Genomic DNA, 12742 nt, shown 5'->3' on the forward strand with positions numbered 1-12742 from the left:
GACCACAATGAATTTTAAACAAAACAATTCAGATGCAGTTGAAGTTCAGACTTTCAGCTTTCATTTGAGGGTATCCATATAAAAATTGGATGAAGGGTTTAGGAGTTTCAGCTCCTTAACATGTGCCACCCTGTTTTTAAAGGGACCAAAAGAAATTGCACAGATTAAATAATTGTAAATAAAATGTTCATTTCTGGTACTTGGTTGCAAACCCTTTGTTGGCAATGATTGCCTGAAGTCTTGAACTCATGGACATCACCAGACGCTGTGTTTCCTCCTTTTTGATGCTATGCCAGGCCTTCACTGCGGTGGTTTTCAGTTGCTGTTTGTGGGCCTTTCAGTCTGAAGTTTAGTCTTTAACAAGTGAAATGCATGCTCAATTGGGTTGAGATCAGGTGACTGACTTGGCCATTCAAGAATATTCCACTTCTTTGCTTTAATAAACTCCTGGGTTGCTTTGGCTTTATGTTTTGGGTCATTGTCCATCTGTAGTATGAAACGACGACAAATCAGTTTGGCTGCATTTGGCGGGATCTGAGCACACAGTATGGCTCTGAATACCTCAGAATTCATTCGGCTGCTTCTGTCCTGTGTCACATATATATATACACTCACTGGCCACTTTATTAGGTACACCATGCTAGTAAGGGGTTGGACCCCCTTTTGCCTTCAGAACTGCCTCAATTCTTCGTGGCAGAGATTCAACAAGGTGCTGGAAGCATTCCTCAGAGATTTTGGACCATATTGACATGATGGCATCACACAGTTGGCGCAGATTTGTCGGCTGCACATCCCTGATGCGAATCTCCCGTTCCACCTCATCCCAAAGATGCTCTATTGGATTGAGATCTGGTGACTGAGGAGGCCATTTGAGTACAGTGAACTCATTGTCATGTTCAAGAAACCAATCTGAGATGATTCGAGCTTTATGACATGGCGCATTATCCTGCTGAAAGTAGCCATCAGATGTTGGGTACATTGTGGTCATAAAGGGATGGACATGGTCAGCAACAATACTCAGGTAGGCTGTGGCGTTGCAACGATGCTCAATTGGTACCAAGGGGCCCAAAGAGTGCCAAGAAAAAATTCCCCACACCATGACACCACCACCACCAGCCTGAACCGTTGATACAAGGCAGGATGGATCCATGCTTTCATGTTGTTTACGCCAAATTCTGACCCTACCATCCGAATGTCGCAGCAGAAATCGAGACTCATCAGACCAGGCAACGTTTTTCCAATCTTCTACTGTCCAATTTCGATGAGCTTGTGCAAATTGTAGCCTCAGTTTCCTGTTCTTAGCTGAGAGGAGTGGTACCCAGTGTGGTCTTCTGCTGCTGTTGCCCATCTGCCTCAAATGTACGTTCAGAGATGCTCTTCTGCCTACCTTGGTTGTAACGGGTGGCAATTTGAGTCACTGTTGCCTTTCTATCAGCTCGAACCAGTCTGCCCATTCTCCTCTGACCTCTGGCATCAACAAGGCATTTCCGGCCACAGAACTGCCGCTCACTGTTTTTTTTTTTCTTTTTCGGACCATTCTCTGTAAACCCTAGAGATGGTTGTGCGTGAAAATCCCAGTAGATCAGCAGTTTCTGAAATTCTCAGACCAGCCCTTCTGGCACCAACAATCATGCCACGTTCAAAGGCACTCAAATCACCTTTCTTCCCCATACTGATGCTCGGTTTGAACTGCAGGAGATTGTCTTGACCATGTCTACATGCCTAAATGCACTGAGTTGCCGCCATGTGATTGGCTGATTAGAAATTAAGTCTTAACACACAGTTGGACAGGTGTACCTAATAAAGTGGCCAGTGAGTGTGTGTGTGTATATATATATATATATATATATATATATATATATATATATATATATATAGACCTAACTGTATGTTGTATAAGTGATTGAGGACTTTTTTTTCCCCCTCAAAAGAAAACCCTCATCTCCAACAACTCTTTAAGATTCTAAAGGTGACTGAAGTAAGATTTTTCATTTTCTGCTTCACTTAGACACACATTCCTTACATAATGTATGTCCTTATCCAGGAAGGAAAGTAAAACTGTAAAGCCATCCAGGTCATCAGTGATTTACCTGGTATAATGTGTGGTAGTAAATAATGCCTCATGAGTACATCAAAAAGCTGGCTATGTAAACTTGCCAGTGACTAGGCTTTGGATATCTAAGCACCTAAGGGCATTAGTAGGTTAGAACATGTAGAGAGAGAGCACATTTCATTGGAAACAGAGACATAGGACTTACCTTGCTGCATAAGCAAGTCTTGCCAATAAACTAAGTAATAACTCATACATTACAATGGGCCTGTGCAGAGGTTACCTACTGGAGGAAGGGGGACAGCTGCTCATTCACATACAATCGCACAATAAAAATATTGGTTAAAAACATTTTTTTTTTAAATCAGATGGAAGAGTGTAAATTATACAAAGATGGAAGAGTGTAAATTATACAATGGCACATTGAAGAGCCTTCTTTTAGTGGCTTGCGTTGGACAATATTTCCTATTGATTTTAAAAGCATTATTAACCCCTTAGCGACAGAGCCAGTTTGCAGCTTAATGACCAGGCCAATTTTTACAATTCTGACCACTGTCCCTTTATGAGGTTATAACTCTGGAACGCTTTAATGGATCCTGCTGATTCTGAGATTGTTTTTTCGTGACATATTGTACTTCATGTTAGTGGTAAAATTTCTTCGATAAGTCTTGTGTTTATTTATGAAAAAAACAGAAATATGGCAAAAAAATTTAAAATTTTGCAATTTTAAATTTTTATGCCCTTAAATCAGAGAGATGTGTCACATAAATTTCTTAATAAATAACATTTCCCACATGTCTACTTTACATCAGCACAATTTTGGATGCAAAATTTTTTTTTGTTAGGAAGTTAGAAGGGTTAAAAGTTGACCAGCGATTTCTCATTTTTACAACAAAATTTACAAAGCCATTTTTTTTAGGGACCACATCATATTTAAAGTCATTTTGAGGGGTGTACATGACAGAAAATACCCAAAAGTGGCACCATTCTAAAAACTAGACCCCTCAAGGTGCTCAAAACCACATTCAAGAAGTTTATTAACCCTTTAAGTGCTTCACAGGACCGAAAGCAATGTGGATGGAAAAAATTAATTTAACTTTTTTTTGGAAAAAAATTAATTCAGAACCAATTTTTTTTATTTTCACAAGTGTTAAAAGAGAAAATCAACCACAAAATTTGTTGTACAATTTCTCCTGAATACGCCGATACCCCATATGTGGGGGTAAACCCCTTTTTCAGCACACGGCAGAGCTCGCAAGGGATGGAGCACCGTTTGACTTTTTCAACGCAGAATTGGCTGGAATTAAGATCGGATGCCATGTTGCGTTCGGAGAGCCCTTAATGTGCCTAAACAGTGGAAAACTCCAACAAGTGACCCCATTTTGGAAACTAGACCCATTAAGGAACTTATCTATTTTTTTCCACAAAAATGATCTTTTCACCCCCAAATTTTTATTTTTACAAGGGTAACAGGAGAAATCATACCCCCACAGTTATTATGCGATTTGTCCTGAGTACGCTGATACCCCATATGTGGGGAGGAACCACTGTTTGGGTGCATGGGAGAGCTTGGAAGGGAAGGAGTGCCATTTTGGAATGCAGACTTTGATGGAATGGTCTGCGGGCATCATGTTGCGTTTGCAGAGCCCCTGATGGGCCTAAACAGTGGAAACCCCCAACAAGTGACTCCATTTTGGAAACTAGACCCATGAAGGAACTTATCTAGATGTGTGGTGAGCACTTTGAACCTTCAAGTGCTTCACAGAAGTTTATAACGTAGAGCCGTGAAAATAAGAAATCCATTTTTTTTTCCACAAAAATGATCTTTTCACCCCCAAATTTTTATTTTTACAAGGGTAACAGGAGAAATCATACCCCCACAGTTATTATGCGATTTGTCCTGAGTACGCTGATACCCCATATGTGGGGAGGAACCACTGTTTGGGCGCATGGGAGAGCTCGGAAGGGAAGGAGTGCCATTTTGGAATGCAGACTTTGATGGAATGGTCTGCGGGCATCATGTTGCGTTTGCAGAGCCCCTGATGGGCCTAAACAGTGGAAACTCCCAACAAGTGACTCCATTTTGGAAACTAGACCCATGAAGGAACTTATCTAGATGTGTGGTGAGCACTTTGAACCTTCAAGTGCTTCACAGAAGTTTATAAACGCAGAGCCGTGAAAATAAGAAATCCATTTTTTTTCCACAAAAATGATCTTTTCACGCCCAAATTTTTATTTTTACAAGGGTAACAGGAGAAATCATACCCCCACAGTTATTATGCAATTTGTCCTGAGTACACTGATACCCCATATGTGGGGGGGAACCACTGTTTGGGCGCATGGGAGAGCTCGGAAGGGAAGGAGTGCCATTTTGGAATGCAGACTTTGATGGAATGGTCTGCGGGCATCATGTTGCGTTTGCAGAGCCCCTGATGGGCCTAAACAGTGGAAACCCCCCACAAGTGACCCCATTTTGGAAATTAGACCCCCTAAGGAACTTATCTAGATGTGTGGTGAGCACTTTGAACCCCCAAGCGCGTCACAGAAGTTTATAAACGCAGAGCCGTGAAAATAAAAAGTCTTTTTTATTTCCACAAAAGTGATTTTTTTAGACCCCAATTTTTAGACCCCCAAAGTGGGTAAATAGTGGAAACCCCTCAATTCTTGCTCCAACCCTAACCCCAACACACCCCTAATCCCTAATCCTAACCCTAGCCCAACCCTAACCCTTAACCCTAGCCCAACCCTAACCCTTAACCCTAGCCCAACCCTAACCCTTAACCCTAGCCCAACCCTAACCCTAGCCTAGCCCTAACCTTAGCCTAACCCTAGCCTAACCCTAACCTAACCCTAGCCTAACCCTAACCCTAGCCTAACCCTAACCCTTATGGAAAACTGAAAAAAAAAATATTTTTTTTATTTCATTATGTGTGCCAGAATAAGGGGGTGATAAAAGGGGGGGTTATGTACTATTTTTATTATTTTGATCACTATGATGGTTTATCATAGTGATCAAAATAATGAATGGAATCTGCCAGCCGGAGCCAGCAGATTCCCGGCGGGCGCACTGCGCATGCGCCCGCCATTTTCAAGATGGCGGCGCCCATCGGATGACGCCGGCGGGCGCGGGACCACCGGGAGGGGACGGAGGACAAGGGAGAGGTACCGGGAGGGGATCGGGGACCCTATTTCTCTATCCTCTGATGTGCGATCACATCAGAGGAAAGAGAAATTAAATGTAAAATCGCGGCTTTTTTTTTTTTTTTGCGGTCGCCGTTATAGGGTTAATAACGGCGATCGCAAAAGCGGGGGTCGGTAAAAACCGACCGATTCATGTTCTCTGGGGTCTCGGCTACCCCTGGCAGCCGAGACCCCGGAGAAAATCCGACACTGGGGGGCGCTATTCACTTAAATCACAGCGCCGTGAATTAACGGCGCTGTGGTTTAAGTACCCTTAATTACCGCCGTTAAAAGGCGTATCGGCGGTCGTTAAGGGGTTAATTCCATGGTGCTGTACATGTGGATTACATACAAAATACGTAAAAAACAAAATGCGTATAAAAATTACAGTGACCAAACATTGATGGACTACTACAGAGAGGCAGAGGACCCTGCCCTTACCTACTTACAATCTACAGGGTAATGGGAAGGAGACAGTAGGGCAGGGGGTTGCCTACATGAATGTTGAAAAGGAAGGTTGTAACATGTTGTGAATTGTGCTATTAAATACTTTCTTGTGCTCACATAGCAATAGCTGACATTAAAGAAACCTAATTCTGATATTGTGAGTTTTTCTCATTCAAGCAACAATACACCTCATTGGAACCCAGCTTAATCGGTCTTATTGGTCCAATGCTTTGTCATACGAGGGATTTTTAACTGTTTCCTCAATTATATAATTTGAAATACCTAGCCTAACACTTAAAATGCCAACTTGTGTTACACTAGGTACACATCAAGTTTGTGCAAATAACCTACAGTATACTTCAGAAGCTTTTCCATCATATACTGTAACATTGCTTTCGGTGACCATTCACCAGACTGAGTTCATAAATGTGTTCCTTTGGCCTCGGTACAGCAGGTAAGCACTTGCATACTGTTTAACTGTTTTGGAAAGCATAGCAAAGAATGCGGCACATGTTTCTTTAACCCGTTGTTGGCAATGATTGCATGAAGTCTTAGCAGGATGACGCCACAGTATTAGCTATCGGTGATACGATAGATGCTGCTGCGCAGGCACCATCTTTTAGGAGGCAATTTTTTTTCTCTAGCAAGATGGCACTGCTTGACTGATTTTTTTTTTTTAAATTTATGTATACCGTCAAAAAAATTAAATACTATAAGTGTGATCATGCTGCAATGCCTGCCGAAGGTGATTTTTTTTTTTTTTTTTTTTTTTTTAATATATAATATTCCAACCCCGACGGTGGAGGAGTTTATTAATAGAGTCAATAGTTCTATAGGGCTGGAAAAAGGAGTGTATATTAAAAGAAAAGCTATCAGAAGATGTTATCAAATCTGGAGCCCCTGGCTTAACACCCCGGGTTTGCCATCCCAAATTTTGCTGCTGGAGAATCTGTTCCCTATGCTTCGTTAATTTTGATACCCCTTATTCCCTCTTGGTTCCATATGATCTCTTGCTTTATGAATAGGTTTCATGAATATGTCTTGCTCATTTTGTACTATGTGCCTGAATGTTCATAGTTCTATGCAGTTCAAGTCTTATCTTGTTTCATATTGTCCCCCCTTAAGAATTGTTTTGTTTGTTTTTTTTCTACTATACATTTATAGGTCACATTCTAAGGAACCCACGGTTGCATTAGTTATAATTTGATAATGGGGGGGTTGGGTTGTGTATAAGAGGTATGTCACAAATCTGTATGTTAAAACTTTGTGTGCCTTGTCTCAATTTTGTAAGTGAAAAATGTTTAATAAAAAATAATCTGATTTAAAAAAAAAATATATTATTCATTATGTAAAAAGACCCCCCCCCCCCACAGGCTGCCCCAAAGCACGAAGCATATCATTAACTCAAAACTGAAAATAAAGATTGAACAACCACAAGACGGATTTTATCACCCAAGTATCATTTTAATCAGTATAACGGCGCCAACCTGACACTGTCTGTAGATTACTCAGCACAAACCTGCTGACCGGTTCCCTTTAAGAAGGAACTCGGCTGACATCCATAATGAAACCCACATAAAAAAAATAATCTAAAGCATGTTAGCTAGATGAATTAAAGAAGCCATAGGATTACCTTATTCTAGAAACTATAGGGCAGTCCTAGGAGACTTGAAAGCTCATTCTAATAGGACTATTTTAACTTCCAGGGTGGAGAAAGCCGATTTGCTTTATCGAACAAACATATAAGGCTGTGACACGGTCTTCACTTTGCACCTTCTATAGATATAGGCTTAATGTGAGATCTTCTACTGATCTTTCCTTTGGAAGAAAGGTTCTGCAGGCTATGGTCCCACCCTAAGGGCTCATACCCATATGAGAGAAAAAAAAATGGTCAGATTTCTGGACCGAAAAATCGGACAAGTGCCATGCGATAGTTATGCGATTTCCATGAGATTTTACATGGTACATCCGTATGACATGCGTATGCAATCCATATGCAATTCGATTTTTACATGAGCTTCTACATACAGCAGTTCTCTGTATGTTAACGCTCATGTTAAAATCGCATTGTAATACACAACTGTACACATCGTTTTAAAACCAAATTTTCTTCAAAACATATATATATACATATATATTATAAGAGAGATTAAAAGCTGACAAATGATCTGCCACATACAGTATAGAATCGAATAGATATGTACACATAGAATAGGTGTGTCTATATGTCAGTGACACACATATATATATATATATATCTTTATATTTCATAAAGAGATGCATAGAAGAATAGCCAGTAATTCATTTGTCGGCGCAGGAGCCGACAGGATAGAAGACAAGGTTTACATACAGTAAACACACGCAGAATACTTAGATATATAGATGTCAGTGACCAATCCAATTAGTATAGTGTGTGCGCAAATTATGGGACATGTATGTAATTAATAAATGATTTTGGGGGGGATGGCTTGGGCTTCCACCCAAATTTCTGCACCGGAGAGGGAAAGCCAGCGATTGGGGTCAGATATTAATAGCCTAGGAAGGGACCGTGGTTATTGCCCCAACTACAAACATCTGCCCCCAGATGCGCCTATTTCGGCACATTAAAGGATGGAATCTCCAGCGCTGGACTTCAGTTAAAAATTCATCATTTTAAATGATGAATTTTTAACTGAAGTCCAGCGCTGGAGATTCCATCCTTTATTTTGCTTCAGTCAACGCCCCTGATCAAGGTGACTCCGTGCGCAGGAGGATTATGGATCGTAACAGAGACTGGTGAGCTGACCTACCCTTATTTTCCCTATCCTTCTACAACTATTTCGGCACATAGCCTCTCTTCCCACTGCCATGTAGCGGGTGGCATATGGGGTAATAGTTGGGGGATGATGCCACGTTTCTATTGTAAGGTGAGATCAAGCTTGGCTTAGTAATGGAGAGGTGTCTATAAGACTAATCCAAGAGTTGTTAAATGGATTAAAAAAAAACAGCCAGAATAAAGTATTTAACCCTGCTGTGGAACCATGGGGTCATATAGACCCCAGCGCTGAATAAATTGAAATATTTCTAAAACTGGTCAGTCTCAGACACTGACCTTCTATGTATTTTCAAGTAACATATTTCTGCTTATGTTGATGATATTTTGAATTTGTTTTTCAATTTTGTTTTAAAGTTATTTTCAATTTTCTGTGTTTGGGACTCTCCTGACCCTTTATTGTCTGACATTTTTTTTTTATATACACTCACTGGCCACTTTATTAGGTACACCTGTCCAACTGTGTGTTAAGACTTAATTTCTAATCAGCCAATCACATGGCGGCAACTCAGTGCATTTAGGCATGTAGACATGGTCAAGACAATCTCCTGCAGTTCAAACCGAGCATCAGTATGGGGAAGAAAGGTGATTTGAGTGCCTTTGAACGTGGCATGATTGTTGGTGCCAGAAGGGCTGGTCTGAGTATTTCAGAAACTGCTGATCTACTGGGATTTTCACGCACAACCATCTCTAGGGTTTACAGAGAATGGTCCGAAAAAGAAAAAAAATCCAGTGAGCGGCAGTTCTGTGGCCGGAAATGCCTTGTTGATGCCAGAGGTCAGAGGAGAATGGGCAGACTGGTTCGAGCTGATAGAAAGGCAACAGTGACTCAAATTGCCACCCGTTACAACCAAGGTAGGCAGAAGAGCATCTCTGAACGCACAGTGCGTCGAACTTTGAGGCAGATGGGCTACAGCAGCAGAAGACCACACTGGGTACCACTCCTCTCAGCTAAGAACAGGAAACTGAGGCTACAATTTGCACAAGCTCATCGAAATTGGACAGTAGAAGATTGGAAAAACGTTGCCTGGTCTGATGAGTCTCGATTTCTGCTGCGACATTCGGATGGTAGGGTCAGAATTTGGCGTAAACAACATGAAAGCATGGATCCATCCTGCCTTGTATCAACGGTTCAGGCTGGTGGTGGTGGTGTCATGGTGTGGGGAATTTTTTCTTGGCACTCTTTGGGCCCCTTGGTACCAATTGAGCATCGTTGCAACGCCACAGCCTACCTGAGTATTGTTGCTGACCATGTCCATCCCTTTATGACCACAATGTACCCAACATCTGATGGCTACTTTCAGCAGGATAATGCGCCATGTCATAAAGCTCGAATCATCTCAGATTGGTTTCTTGAACATGACAATGAGTTCACTGTACTCAAATGGCCTCCTCAGTCACCAGATCTCAATCCAATAGAGCATCTTTGGGATGTGGTGGAACGGGAGATTCGCATCAGGGATGTGCAGCCGACAAATCTGCGCCAACTGTGTGATGCCATCATGTCAATATGGTCCAAAATCTCTGAGGAATGCTTCCAGCACCTTGTTGAATCTCTGCCACGAAGAATTGAGGCAGTTCTGAAGGCAAAAGGGGGTCCAACCCCTTACTAGCATGGTGTACCTAATAAAGTGGCCAGTGAGTGTATATATATTTTCTGTTTATTCACAGGTTTTGTAATATAATTGTAAATAAACAATGGCTAGACGAACTGTGATGACTCCTGATGAAATATTGGCAGCTTTGGATGCTTCTAGTGATGTCGATACTGATAATGAACATAATTTGGAATATAATTTGAGCTGGGTCGAAAGTGACGCAGATCTCGATGCCGCAACGGATTCAGACAGCGAACAAAGTGCTATTCTGTCTGACACTGGCGACGCTAATTCCTCCGATGATGAGGACGACGACGATGATACTTCAGGTGAAATTCTTGGCAAAGATGGCTATAAGTGGTTGCTACAGCCAATCTATTCGACGAACTCCAATCCAAAACATTGTCAAGGCCAAACCAGGACCAAAGGGTGATGGGCGTCTTGCGGATATGCCCTTGAAATCATTCGAACTTTTTTTCAACAGTGCTTTGATTGAAGAAGTCATCAAATGGACAAACCAAAAAATTCAAAGTCCTAAAGTGAAATACAAGACCCAGTCTGGATATTTGTATGACACAAGCATTGATGAGATTCATGCTCTACTTGGAATTCTGCTCTTCTTGGGTGCTACGAAAAGTGGAAAAGAATGCACAGCAAGTGTTTGGAAGAAAGATGGCACTGGAAGGCCAATTTGCATAGCAGCTATGAGTCAGAAAAGTTTTTTTATTTCTTCTGTATTGCTTGCGCATTGATGACTCCACCACTCGAGATCAAAGATGGGAAGCTGACAAATTGGCACCGATTAGCAAGATTTGCAATCAATTTGTCTTGGCTTGTGAAGCGAACTACTTTCCTGGAGTTGGGTGTACTGTGGACCAATCTTTGCTTGGATTCAGAGGAAGGTGTGGCTTCAAACAGTACATACCAAATAAGCCAAGCAAATCTGGAATCAAGGTATATGTCATAGCTGACAGTAAGAACTTTTATTCAGTTTCTTTGAAGATTTACAACGTAGCTTGAACTCATGCTCCAGGATTGCCGATTCCTACCCAAGCTGTGCTGGATTTGATTCCTACAATTGTTGGAACGAACAGAAATGTTACAACGGACGATTACTACACTTCGATTCCCTTGGCTTTGGAGCTGAAGGCTCGCAGTTTGACTTTGGTTGACATATTGAAGAAGAACAAAGCTTGTATCCCTCCAAGCTTTCTGCCTAAAGCCGATCAAGGAACAGTTCAGTATGCTTTTGATCATGCAAATGACTTTACATTGCTGTCCTTTGCACCAAAGAAGAACAAGAGAGTTCTGTCGACCATGCATCGCAAAGAAGAGAAAGACGAAAAAAGCTGAAAAGAAGAAATAAATGCCTTCTACAATAGCCAAAAAGGAGGTCGATAGTCATGATCAAATGGGCAGCTTGTACAGCACCGCTAGAAAAATGAATCGGTGACCAATGAGGGTCTTTTATGGAATGATTGACAGCACTGTGTTGAATGCGTATGTTATTTTTTTGAAAATGTACTGAATTTACACATCTAAGAATTTGGACAAACCACAATGTTTTTGAAGGAAGTCACAGTTGCACTGATCACTCCATATGTAAGACAGCGATTGGATGTGCATCAAACACCAAAGGATGTCAAGCAAATCATCTGCAGCTGTGGAATTTTGCAGGCACCATCAGACGTTCCAAGTGACACCAGCAGTGTTACAGGACAGAGCAAACGGTGCTATGTTTGTCCTCAATCGAAGGACAAAAAGATGAGATTTGTTTGCAATGACTGCAAGAAGTTCATTTGTGAAGAATATGGCACTATGACGTGCAGTGAATGCAAGGCAAAATTTATTGCCAGATCATTCGTTGTCATGTTTTTACTAAAATCCACACAGTTGCAATTATTGTGCATTTTTTTATTGAATTTGAATACTTTGTTATTAGAAAAGCATTTTGGTATAAATTTCAGTTTGTGTTTGATGGCAAATAAATCACTTCAAAGTTCCGATTGATTTCATAACTGTTCTGAAATGATGACAGAATAAAACTTGATTATTCTGAACAGCCAGCATGTTCACTTTACTGAAATATGATGATTTTGAGCCTGGGGTCATATAGACCCCATGGTACCAAAGCAGTGATTTTTTTCATGGTTCCACAGCAGGGTTAATGAAATTAAACAATTAGTTTGTCATATTTATTGTTCTGCTAATCCATGCAACGCCCTCGTTCTCCTGTATTAAAAAAATAAACCAACAATATACCATACCTGTCCGGCGTTCAGTCCCATGCCGTAATCCATATCTGGGGGCTATACAGTTTACAACCAGGAGCAGTGCTAAAAAATCATTTATTAATTACAGACATGTCCCATAATATGCACACACGCTATACTAATTGTATTGGTCACTGATATCTATATATCTAACTTTTCTGCATGTGTTTACTGTTTGTAAATCATGTCTTCCATCCTGTCGGCTCTTGCATTGATTTTACAGAAGCCGACAAATGAATTCCCAGCCATTCTTTGTATCTCTGTATGAAATATAAAGATATATGTGTGTGTCACTGATATACACTCACTGGCCACTTTATTAGGTACACCTGTCCAACTGTGTGTTAAGACTTAATTTCTAATCAGCCAATCACATGGCGGC

The sequence above is a fragment of the Dendrobates tinctorius genome, unplaced genomic scaffold (genome assembly GCF_039654945.1).
Source record: "Dendrobates tinctorius isolate UK_male_01 unplaced genomic scaffold, ASM3965494v1 ptg000016l, whole genome shotgun sequence".
NCBI lineage: Eukaryota > Metazoa > Chordata > Amphibia > Anura > Dendrobatidae > Dendrobates > Dendrobates tinctorius.